This window comes from Cervus elaphus, chromosome 8 (genome assembly GCF_910594005.1).
Source record: "Cervus elaphus chromosome 8, mCerEla1.1, whole genome shotgun sequence".
Classification (NCBI taxonomy): Eukaryota; Metazoa; Chordata; class Mammalia; order Artiodactyla; family Cervidae; genus Cervus; species Cervus elaphus.
Window position 1 is genome coordinate 14,064,273 of NC_057822.1, and position 12,741 is coordinate 14,077,013.

General features: G+C 46.8%; 1 pseudogene; it reads left to right on the forward strand.

Moving 5' to 3' along the window:
* Positions 1-4,319: 4,319 nt before the first annotated feature.
* The window catches only part of LOC122698181, a 37,976-nt pseudogene continuing 29,554 nt past the window's right edge, over positions 4,320-12,741 (forward strand).

A 12,741-nucleotide genomic window follows, 5' to 3' on the forward strand; every position in this document is an offset into this window, starting at 1 on the left:
GAGTTTTGGTTTGGAAGATGTGGTCACCAGTGACTTGGGAGATTGGTCTGGGCCACTGCCGGATGGCAGCAGGAAAGAAGCACTGGAGGCTTACCCTTGAGAGCTGGGGGAAAGGGGCAAGGAGCTCTGTCCTCCTCCTTCACCCGGGGAAGCCTCATCTTCTCAGAATTGCCATTCAGACGCTAAGAAGTGGCCTACTCTTTGCAACCCCATGAACTGCAATACGCCAGGCTTCTCCGTCCTTCAACATCTCCCTGAGTTTGCTCAAACTCGTGTCCATTGAGTCAGTGATGCCCTCCAACCGTCTCATCCTCTGTGGTCCCCTTCTCCTTTTGTCTTCAGTCCTAGCATCAGGTCTTTTCCAATGAGTCCCCTCTTCACATCAGGTGGCCAAAGTATTGGAGCTTCAGCTTCACCACCTGTCCTTCCAATGAATATTCAGTGTTGATTTCCTTTAGGATTGGCTGGTTTGATCACCTTGCTGTCAAAGGGACTCTCAAGACTCTTCTCCAGCACCATAGTTTGAAAGCATTCTTTGGTGCTCAGCCTTCTTTATGGTCCAATTCTCACATCTGTACTGGAAAAACGATAGCATTGACTATACAGACCTTTGTTGGCAAAGTGATGTCTCTCTGCTTTTTTAAATGCTGTGCCCGTCTGTCATGGCTTTTCTTCTAAAGAGCAAGCGTCTTAATTTCATGGCTGCAGTCACCGTCCTCAGTGACTTTGGAGCCCAAGAAAATGTTATTGTTTTTCACTTTTTTCCCCATCTATTTGCCACGAAGTGATGGGACCAGATGCCATAATCTTAGTTTTTGGAATGTTGAGTTTTAAGCCAGCTTTTCCACTGTCCTCTTTCACCTTCATCAAGAGGCTCTTTAGTTCCTCTTTGCTTTCTGCCATTAGAGTGGTATCATCTGCATATCTGAAGTTGTTGATATTTCTCTCATAACAAGCAAGTGTTAGTCACTCAGTTGTGTCCAACTCTTTGTGATCCCATGATCTGTAGCCCACCAGGCTCCTCTGTCCATAGGATTTCCCAGGCAAGAATACTGGAGTGGGTTGCTATTTCTGACCCAGGGATTGAACCCATGTCTCCCACACTGCAGGCAGACTCTTTACCACTGAGCAACCAGGGAAGCCCATATTTCTCCTGGCAATCTTGATTCCAGCTTGTGAGTCAGTCAGGCACCTATCTAGAAGGTACTCCTGCCCCTTGGGCTGCCTCTCCCCAACCTCTTCACCCCAACACACATATTCACTTGGCCCTGTGGGGAGAAGCAGAAGAAGTACACCTTCCCCACAAGGTCGACCTGGGACTTTGCTCTTGACAAGAAGGCATCCATTACAGTTTAGCAGTAAAAGGAAAGGTTTTATGACTCAGCCACCTCACACCACAGCACAGATCCCAGGATGTTCACCACCAGTAGGTGGCCCAGAAAAAGTGAAAGTGAAGTCACTCAGTCATGTCCGACTCTTTGCGACCCGACCCCACGGACTGTAGCCTACCAGGCTCCTCTGTCCATGGGATTTTCCAGACAAGAATATTGGAGTGGGTTGCCATTTCCTTCTCCAGGGGATCTTCCCAATCCAGGTATCGAACCCAGGTCTCCTGCATTGTAGGCAGACGCTTTACCATCTGAGCCACCAGGGAAGGAGGAGATAGATATTCCGGGGCAAAGCTGGCTGGTGGGCTGTGTGGGAGTTGAGAGGCCTTGAAGCAAGAGGGGTTGCAGATCAGAATCCAGGCCCTTTGGGTGAAGAACACAGGCTCAGCTCTCACATTCTACCTGGCTCCAGCAGACAGCATTTTCTACTTCCTCAAAGCACATGTTTGAAACAGAGAACTACCTGCTCTGCAAAACTTTTGTTGAGTCTCCTGGTTATTGATTCTTCTGTTGAAGTCCCAAAACACCTTATGCAATCCCCTATCATAGCCTGTATCACATGTATTATAAATGCCTATTTTCATGTTCTCCCATATTTAGACTGTGTTACTTGAGGCAGTGTAGCAGACTGTTGAGTAAACAAACGAATCTTCCCCCTGTCCAGCTCTCAGTCCAGCCCTAAAATGTCAGTTAATAATGTAATAACAACATAAAAATATTAATAGCCATCATAACAGGTACTATTTATTAAGCATCTACTCTATTCTAAGCCTGCACAAGGTGTTTTAAAATATATTATCAAGTTTACTCTTCAAAATAACCCTGTGAGGAAGTGGTTGTCATCCTCGTTTTCAAAGGAATTGGACGGAATTCCCTGGCAGTCCAGTGGTTAGGACTCCACGCTTTCACTACCAAGGGCTTCAATTCCTGGGCAGGGAACAAAGATCCTGCAAGGTGCATGGCGCAGCCAAATAATAAAAAGAGATTGGAGGCTTAGAGAGACAAAGTGACAGAAGCAGGATTCAGCCCGTGTCTGCTTCTGAAGCCTACATAAGCATGAGGTTAGCCTCCGACTCTCGTCAATAACTGGTGTGTGTCAAATTAAGCTGGAATCCCTTCTAAGATGTTGGCAACACCCTCCTCTGGGAGAAAAAGGCCTGAGACCATGGCATCACCAACTCCCCACACTCCCAGGACAGTAGGGAAATGCTCGAACATGAATGACCTTATGCAAATGGTTTCCCAAGGAAAGCTGCACACCTCAAACAGATCAGGAACTGGGCTGCAGGCCCCTTATTACAGTGTGAACCACCCTTGGCAGTGAGTTTTACACATAATAAGTGCTCTGAGTCTATCCAGCGCCTTTGCTGAAGCATTCCAAGTGCCATTAGCTTATTAATCCTTCCAGTGCCCCTGTGAGGCAAATTTGGCGGTCTTCTCAAATGATTTTATGAAGCATTAGCTCCTTGAGAGCAGGAGCTGTGTGGGCCTGCCACACACAGGGGTTGGAGAAAGAAATAACGGTAGTGTGGCGAAGAAACCGAGACCCTTAGGGAAGTGGTTTTACATAGAAGTGGGGGCACAACGCAGGTGCCTGGTTCCCACTGTGAGACCCTAGACTGTTTCAGCAGGCATCCTTGCATTGGCATTTTATTGCTTTGTAACTTTGGGAAGTTACTTCATCTAGTCTCGATTTCTCCATTTGTAAAATGGAAAAGGAAACAGTACTTACCTCATGACATAGTTTTGAGCATTACAGGTCTAGTGTATATAATTCAGGTAGCACCATACTGGACACATAGAAAGTGTTCAATAAACGATAGATACTATTACAATCGTTAGAGTGGTATATGGAACTGTGAGATGAGTAAAGGGCATGAGCTTCGCTACTACTGACTCTATAGAGTTTATTTCAAAACTGCAGGCTCTGCAGTTTTGTGATCTTGAACAGATGACTTAACTTCAGGAATGAACCTCTGTCCTCATCTGTGAAATGGGATAGCTCTGAAATGAAGATCTTGAAAATGCTCTGTAAACTGCCAAGCACTACACAGACATTAACTGTGGTTTTACACTATTACTCTACAGGAATCCCAGCTCAGCCCCACAAATTCCCAACTTCTAAAGTTGCTTTCCTCGTGGTCCAGTGGTTAAGACCCCACCTTCCAATGCAGGGGGTGCAGGTTTGGTTCCTTGTCCGGGAGCTAAGATCTCACATGCCTCCTGGCCAAAACCCCAAAACATAAAACAGAATCAATATTGTAACAAATCCAATAAAAACTTTCAAAATTATCCATATCAAAAAAAAAAAAAAAAAACACCTTAAAGTTGCCTGTTGTGTAACAGGGCAGTGATGATCATATCTATCTCAGGGGGTTGCTGTGAAAAAATAAATCCTTAAAGGCTTCCCTGGGTAGTTTAGCTGGTAAAGAATACGCCTCCAATTTGGGAGACCTGAGTTTGATCCCTGGGTTGGGGAGATCCCCTGGAGAAGGAACAGCTACCCACTCCAATTTTCTGGCCTGGAGAATTCCATGGACTGTATAGTTCGGTTGCAAAGAGTCCGACAGATTGAACGGCTTTCAGTCTTTAAAGACATATTTAAAGTACCCAGCATGGTAGGAGATAGTCCATACATGTTAATCCCCTATCCCCTAATAGATGTTGCCTTTCAAAATCTTCAAGTTAAGGAAGCTGCATGGTTTGGTAGGAAATCTAGAGAACCAACAGAGCTGGGATTATTCCTGACTCTGCCACTGTGTGACTTTGGGCATATTACCTAACCTCTCTGCCTAGCTATCAGGAGATAAAGTATGCCTATACTGCGAAGTTTTAGGGGGAAAAGACAGAGCCGGGGCTTGCCTAAAAATACATGCGGGCTACTGACAAATGCACAGACAGGCCAGTGAACTACTCTGTGGAAAGGACCCAATGGGAAGCAACGACCAATTCCCCAACCCGAAACCAAACGGGGTCATGAGCTGCAAAGTGAGCGGTCTGGGCTCCAGAAAATTCAGCTGAGCTTGGGAGGTCCCTGCCCAGCACTGCTTAGCGCGTCTGGACCCTGCCAGTGCACCGGTCAGGAGAAGGCCAAGAGAGGACTCAACCCTCCCCAAAGTGATAACGGGGGAGGGGGAGGCAGGAGGAGGAAAGAATGTACTGATTCACCGCCCCACCCATCCCCTGCCTCTAATCTCTCTTCCGGAATTTTACAGCCCTCTTTACAGGGGCGGAGGCCGAGGAGGCAGGGCGCGGGTTGCCGCGGGCTGCGGGCACCTACTACCCCGCCCCTTCCCTTGTCAATCAGCTTCTTCGGGAAGCCTCCGCGAGTAGCGCAGACCCTGGCGGTCCGCCCTCGGACTGCAGTCGGTCTTCGGCAGCTCCTAACCGAAGAGCCTTGGCGTGTGCTGCTAGAGGGAGCCGGGTGTGGAGGGAGAGGAGCTGTGAATTTCGGGAGACGTCCAGGCTGGCTCCCGGGATGGGTCCGCGGGTCAGAAATTCCCTCCCCCGGTGCGGGTAGGAGCGGGAAAGCTGCCGCTGAATCAAGGCTGGGCCTGGGTGCTCTGCAAGGCCCCAGCCTCCTTTTGGATCCTTCCCCGCTGCCCATCAGATGTCAGGATCCCCCTCTCCACCGCCGTCAGGTGTTACTGGATTTCAGTCAGAAATCCAGAAAGAAAAGGACTGCAGGAACTGGCAGCGAGGGAGAGGGAAAAGTTGAGAAACATAGCTCAACCTCCTTATTTTATCTTAGTAAAGATGGGGCAACTGAGGCCCCGGGAAGGCGGTGCTGAGAGTCAGGGGAGGACTCCGAGCCAGTACTTTAAGTTTGGCGCTGCCCTTACTGCTCGGTTCAGTTCACAGCGTTCCCTGATAACCTCGAGACTTAGTTTCCCCGCTGGGCAGTTGGAAAATACCAAAGAATTTATCAAGAAGTGAAACAAGTGCTGTTGGAAGTAGTCTAGCAAATTTCCCTACACAGCGAATGCAGTGATTGGGAGGTAATGATGCTCACAGCTAACACTTACTATGTGCGAGGCACCATTGTTGTAAGCCCTTTATAGGTATGGGCTTCCCTGGTGGCTCAGATGGTAAAGCGTCTGCCTGCTACGCGGAAAACCTGAGTTCGATCCCTGAGTCGGCAAGAATACTGGAGTGGGTTTGCCTACTCCAGGGGATCTTCCCTACCCAGGGGTCCAACCAGGGTCTCCTGCGGCAGCTGCATTGGCAGGCGGATTCTTTACCACTGAGCCACCTGGGAAGGCTTATAGGTATTAAGGAGTTTAATTTCACAACAGTCCTAGAAGGTGGAAATTATTATCTGAGGTGAACAACAGAGAGGCCACTTGACCAAAGTCACCCAGCGAATATGTGATAGAGGCAGGATTTGAATAGGAAGAGTATCTGTCCTGAGCCCCATACCCTCAACCTCTACACCATCTGCTTCTCAAATGAGATCAAATGTGGTTATGATCTACCTCCATGAGGGATGTTGGTTTAACGGTGTAAACTCTTCATTACGGCAACTTCTTTTGAAATGACTTAGATTGTCTGTGAAAGTGAAGGTCATGGGCTATACAGTCCATGGAATTCTCCAGGCCAGAATACTGGAGTGGGTAGCCTTTCCCTTCTCCAGAGGATCTTCCCAACCCGGGGATTGAATCCAGGTCTCCCACATTGGAGGCGGATTCTTTACCAGCTGAGCCACAAAGGAAGCCCAAGAATACTGAAGTGGGTAGCCTATCGTTTCTCCAGGGAATCTTCCCGACCCAGGAATTGAACCAGGGTCTCCTGCACTGCAGGTGGATTCTTTACCAACTGAGCTATGAGGGAAGCCTGTCTATAAATGTTTAATATATGCTCTCTGACCATGATAATGTTTCTACACACTGAGACTTCAAAGTACCAGGTTAAATGGGCCAATCAAGGTCACATTTGGAGAAGGAAATGGCAACCCACTCCAGTATTCTTGCCTGGAGTATCCCATGGGCAGAGGAGCCTGGCGGGCTACAGTCCGTGGGGTCGCAAGAGTCGAACACGACTTAGTGACTAAACCGCCACCACCACCAAAGTCGCACTGTGAAACTGAGAGGATTCCTTCCCCAGTGGTGCACAGTTGTCTTAGTTCTATCAGGTGCCATGGCCGGAATCTTGACTTTTTGCCCTCACAGTGGCTTTCTGCCCTGCCTGCATCAACATATCACCTACTCTGTCCTCAGCTTGTGTACATATAAACTACACAATTGAAGGTTTCTTCTTGGCTGAAAGCCAAAATTGTAGCTTATCTTTTATTACAATGCAAATATCACAAGAGGGGAAAACTGGGTCTTACCAGCCATTTGCATGGATTAAATAATGAGAATGGGATTATCAGCCCCTCCCTAAAAATCAATTTTGGTAGGACAGAAAGAACAGAAGGGCTGCAAACTAACCAGAGTTAATGTTGGAAAAAACTTCATAAGTCATCTAGTATAGCCTCTCATAGGCCCAGATAAAGAAAACGAGTTTCCCAGGCCACTTAAAGATATTGAGGGCCTGAGGAGGGTTGTTGTTTAGTCGGTAGGTTGTGTTCGACTCTTTGTTACCCCATGGTCTAGAACCCATTGGGCTCCTCTATCCATGAAATTTCCCAGGCAAGAATACTGGAGTGGGTTGCCAGGGAATCTTCCCAACCCAGGGCTTGGGATTGAACCCAAGTCTCCTGCATTGTCGGCAGATTCTTTACCACTGAGCCACCAGAGGGCCTGAGGAGGGTGGAGGACCCATTGTGGTGATGGGAACAGGACGAACAAAAGAACTAAAGATTAGATTAGCCTCGGTGTCAGAAGCCATTCCTTCTAGCTTTGTTCTAACTCCCTGCCCCAGCCTTAAAAATTATATGCACCTTTTATAATATGTAAATTCTACTTTAAGGCTGCCAGGGGAACTGCCTGGCAGTCCAGTGTTTAGGAGGCGGTGCTTTCATGGCCAGGGCCCGGTTCAGTCTCTGATCTGGGAACTAAGATCCTAAAAGCTTAGTGGTGTGGTCAATGATAATAATAAGGCTGTTAAAAAATAATACATGCTTCTTATAAAAAAATTTTAAATTATAGAGATGAATGCTTAATAAAGTAAAAGTCCCCCATAATCATACCTAAAGAAAGAAAACCATTAACAATTTGTATTATATTGGTCCTCCCTATCTTTCTCTGTACATTCATATTTTTTGGTGTATTCCTATATGAACACATGTGTGCATGTTTAATAGAAATGGGATTGTTTCTCTTAGCAATACGCCTTGGATAGTTTCCCATGTCAGTTGCATTTAGATCTACATTATTCTTTTAAAGGCTGCCTATGTAGTATGGCTAAACTATAATTTAACAGGTTCCTTAATGATAGATACTTGGATTGTTTCCATTTTTTTGCTAACACAAGCAGTACTGGAATGGATATTTCTGCACATACATCTTGGATTCCTTTTAGTGGAATTCTGTAGGATAAATTCCCAGAGAAACTGTTCCTTTTAAAGCACCATGCTGCATAGATTATCATTTTCATCTTATTCCAAATGCCCTAACATAAAAGCCTGACCCTGATTTAAATCACACAAAGTGCTTAGGCTATAGTACACTTTTAAAAAATAGTTATTTAAAATATTTATTTCCTGGAATAGGAAATGGCAACCCACTCCAGTGTTCTTGCCTGGAAAATTCCATGGACAGAGGAGCCTGGTGGGCTACAATCCATGTGGTCACAGAGTCAGACACAGATGAGCATGCAAACACATACCCACCATTTATTTATTTGGCTGCACTGGGTCTTTAGTTGCATCATGCAAACTCTTGCATGTGGAATCTAGTTCCTTGACCAGGATCAAACTGGCCCCCCTGCATTGGGAGCAGAGTCTTAACCCCTGGACCATTAGGGAAGTCCCAATTACTGTGTTATTTTCATGATTATTATTACAATTATTTCATGATATCATTAGTCTGGTGGATAGAAGTTCATTTCTTCAGTCAACAATTAGTAATGAGCGTCTACCAGTGATGAACCAGAGGATCCAATAGCAAACTGATGTAGACCCTGCCCCCAAGAAACTGACAGTCTAGTTGTCCATGGATGTATCACCCAGCGAGTACAACAGTGTAGGATAAATGCTACAAAAGCATTTGTAACTGCAGGGGAGATAAGGGAGAATATAAGGGGGACAATAACCAACCTGAAGAAGGGCAGGCAAGAGAGAGGAGAGGAAAAAGAAGAAACAGGTTCAGTTATCCAAAAAGGGAAGGTAATGAACATTCTAGCCACTAGAAGTAAGGAAGCAGAGCCCAAGACACCATCTCCAAGAACTACTGGTGCAAACAGTAAACCAAACCGGTGGTTTCTCAAATGTCTATGCTAAGACTAGTGCTTGTGGATGGAGACAGCAGAAAATTAAGGATAAAAAGGTAAATTTCAAAAACAAAAAAGGTAAATTTCAGATGCTAAATTTATTCAGTTTAAGGAACAAGCTTTCATTCTGACAGTATACTCTTCCTACCTTTTTCCCTATTAAAATATCCTTCCTTTCATGAAGTAGTGGTTGTAGTAAATGATAGTTGTTTTTCTTTAATGTTTTTGTTTGGCCAAACTAAAAGCTAGCAACCATATCTGGATCCCCTTCCCCACTTTTTAAACTTCGGGGACCTCTGAGCCAGGTGACTTCTAAGGCTCTTTCCATCCTTGTGTTTATAAGATCTCTGCTCAGCAGTGATCATGACCTGAAGCTAAGTTAAGTTTGCACTCTGTGAGCCAGAGCCCTTTCAACAGACCCAAGGTTAAAAAAAATAAAATAAATAAGTATGTCAGTAAGTAAAAGGGGGGAAAAAAACAATTTGGTAACCTCTTAAGCAATTATTTTTTGGTTCCCAAACCACATCAGAGTACCTCAAGTTTCCATGTAGACTTGCTCTCTTGCTCCCAGGAAATGCAGCACTGAAGAAGAGAAACCACAGAAATAACAGATAGAAGTGATATGGGAAAAATCAATTTGGTGCAGTTTTCACAAACCTTTAAAATAGAGCGATTTAAGTGATGATGGGGTTTCATGACCAGCAGTGGCAGAGCCTCTAATGGGAATGCTGGTGCTTTTTGGCATTTCTCTGAGCAGGTGGGGAGGGTATTTTTTTTTTTTTCCTCTCCCTTTCCACTTAGAAGCAAATGGAAGCAATGAAAAGCAAAAGTCTCCTGTAAGGTCCCATTAAGAGAAACAAATGAAATGCGGCTCCCCTATAACCAGAAATCATAAAATCCTCAGACAAGCACCAGGCATGACTTCCCTGCAGGAACTGAGTATTCACCAGCACACCTGGCTCTGCTGTTACCATGGCAACTCCTCACCTTTGCATTCCTTGACTTGGGGGGTTGAGACTGGTTCAGGGCACATTGGAGTTTTTCATGTTTCTCCTTGACTTCTGGAAAAGGAAAGGGGAGGAGAGGGAAAGGATTCTAAATCAGCTCACCTCCTGCCTTGGCTGTTTGCTTTTCGGCTTGTGTAACTAGGCCTCACTGCTGAGGGGGACCTGCAGCGGGGTGAGAGCGTGGGAATGGCTCTGCCGGAGCCCAAAAGACCTAGGTTCAAATCTCAGCTCCTCAATTGAATCCATTTATTCATCCCAACAAACCCTCCTCTGGGCCAGGCACTAGCGGTTCAGAGAGATGAGTGAATAGCCAGAATTGGCCCTCAGAAAGTTGGCAGTCTAGAGGGAAAGTTGGGTCAGCAGATGACCACTAGCTAGCGTGACAAGTGACTTCACCAAGGCAGGTGTCGATTCTATCACTGCCCAGAGAGGTGACCTTGTAGGGAGGGGAGAAAGAAGCTCACACTGCATTGACAAGGACTCTCAGAAACACTCTAGCAAGAGTTCCTTCTTCTTGGGCCCAAAGAATGCAGCATGAATTCGGCTGAAATTAAGGGTGACAAGAGTTGAGATTTGCACTGTGGATCTCAGACATGTCAACTCACTTATCTGAGGCTCAGTTTCACCATCTATAAACCAAAGCTAGTAATAACTGCCCTACTCCTGTTGAGAAAAATTACATCAATTACTATAGAATGATGAATCAAAGAACACACAGAACCTGATCCAAAGCCTGTTGCTCCAATGCCCAACTGTGACATAATTCTGGACTTTAAACCCTCTGAGTCTCACTTTCCTCACGTGTAAAAGAATCATCCTATGAATCTAGACTCTGAAATAGAGTGAAATAAGTCAAAAAGAGAAAAATATTGTATATTAACACATATATATAAAATCTAGAGAAATGGTGCCGATGAACTTATTTGCAGGGCAGGAACAGAGACACGGGCATAGAGAACATAGAGAACGGACCTGTGAACACAGTGGGGGCGTGGGGCGAATTGAGAGAGTAGCACAGACACATATGTACACTACCATGTGTAAAACAGCTAATTAGTGGGAAGCTGCTGTATAATGCAGGGAGCTTAGCTTGGTGCTTTGTGATGACCTAGAGGGATGGGATGGGGGTGGGTTTGAGGGAGGCGACATATGTATACTTCTAGCTGATTCATGTTGTTGTATAGCAGAAACCAACACAACATTGTAAAGCAATCATCCTCCGATTTAAAAGAAAAAAAAGAGAATCATTATAATCATGCAACACACAGTGATGTGAGAATTAGATGGGATGAGACAGGTGAACCATATAGCACCCCCAGACCAAATGTGCTAGTTACTTCTTATTACAGGATCACCTGATCTAGTGCCTGATGTTTCCCTAAGTCAGATGTTACTGTTGTCATTATTATGTGGCACTCAGTAGAAACTCCATAAACATTACTTTCCCAGCCTCTTGGGACCCTCCCCTCTGACCACTCCACCTTTGCATCGCCTCTATCTTTCACATGTGTGGGCTGTTTCTCTCCCAAGCTAAGGAGAGAGCAGTTTAATCTGCGTTCCCTCCCCAGCAACCCCTTCTTCACCTTGGCCTGAGCCTCTCTCCTGGGCTGAATGAAGGTGGAAAGGGCCTGGGCCGGGCCCCAAGGGCTCCCCTGGAGACCGAGGTGGGGGAAAAGGCAGGGAGTGCGTCAGTCCTGATGCAATCGCAGGCTCATGGCTTGGCCCGCTTCCTCCTCTTTGGGTGTTTACCGGAGCCTGGATTCCACAGGAACCCTTGGAACAGAGCACTGGCGGGGGACAGGCAGCACACAAAAGTGTGCCTGCTTGGGGGACAGTTCAGACAGAAAGCGATACCGCGTGTGGGCCTCAGGCGCCCTGGGCTCAGGGACACGAGAAAGAGATACCAGGTGTCGAGTCCAGAGGGAGGGGCAAGGCTGGAGGAGGGGGACTAACCGCCGGCTGCTGCCCGGCCACTTCCAGACCAGCTATGGGAGGCCCGGTGAATAGGCCCTTTATCCCTGAGCTTAGACGCTCGGGGGAGGGAGCTCTGGAAGGGTGTCTCAGGTGACAAGGAGCCTCAGAACAAGCTGAGAGGATCCTGTCCCTTCCTTCGCAGCAGAAACCCGAGCCGGAGAGAAGCTTGTTTTCCAGGCATTTGCTGAGAGCTTCATTGCGGAGGCCCCTGGCCAATCCCACCGCCTTGTGGGTCACCTAGTCACAGCCTCAGAAGTGCAGAGTCGCACGGGGTAGAGAACACAGGTTTTTGGCAGTCACGTCGCAGAACTTCCAGTTACTGGCTGGGTGCCCCAGGCAAGTGACCTCACCTCCCTAACTCTCAACTTCCTCGTGTCAAACAGAATCATCAGAGTAATAGACTTCAGAGAGAAAGCCCCTAGGCCCTTAGAACAGCGTCTGGTGAGGGCGAAAGCACTCGCTACCTGTTGCATATTGTTATTTGCATTAAGACACAGCAGGAGGCAGAGAGACTATGGAGCCCAAAATCAACTGTTTGCTTCCAGGTCCAGGCGCTGAAATTCTTTCCTGCTTAGAGAGCCTTCCCTTTTTTTTCCTTTTTCTCCCCCCCTACCCCCATCTCTCTCTCCCTCCCTCTCTCTGTACCCCTGAAGCTGAGGCCTAATTGTCCTCCTTTCAGTATCTAATGACTGTTTCCCAGTTATCAGGAAAGCATCCGATCGCCCCTCCCCCAGAGCTGTGAAACCGAGTAAGCAAAGCTTGCTTAAACTCCTGAGTCATTCAGCAAAACCGGCCTGAGATAATCGGTGGATCAAGGAAACTAGATGCAGAGTGGGGGAAACCCAGCAAAACCCAACCTCAAAACCAGGGCCTCCTCTCGGGGCAACTTCCCTCCGCTGGCCCCTAGGAGGGGCTTTCATTCAGACTCCACAAACAAGACAGCACAGGGCATCTGAGTCCTTCCCAGACCCTTCTGCACCCAGAAGAAGACCTGAGCTACA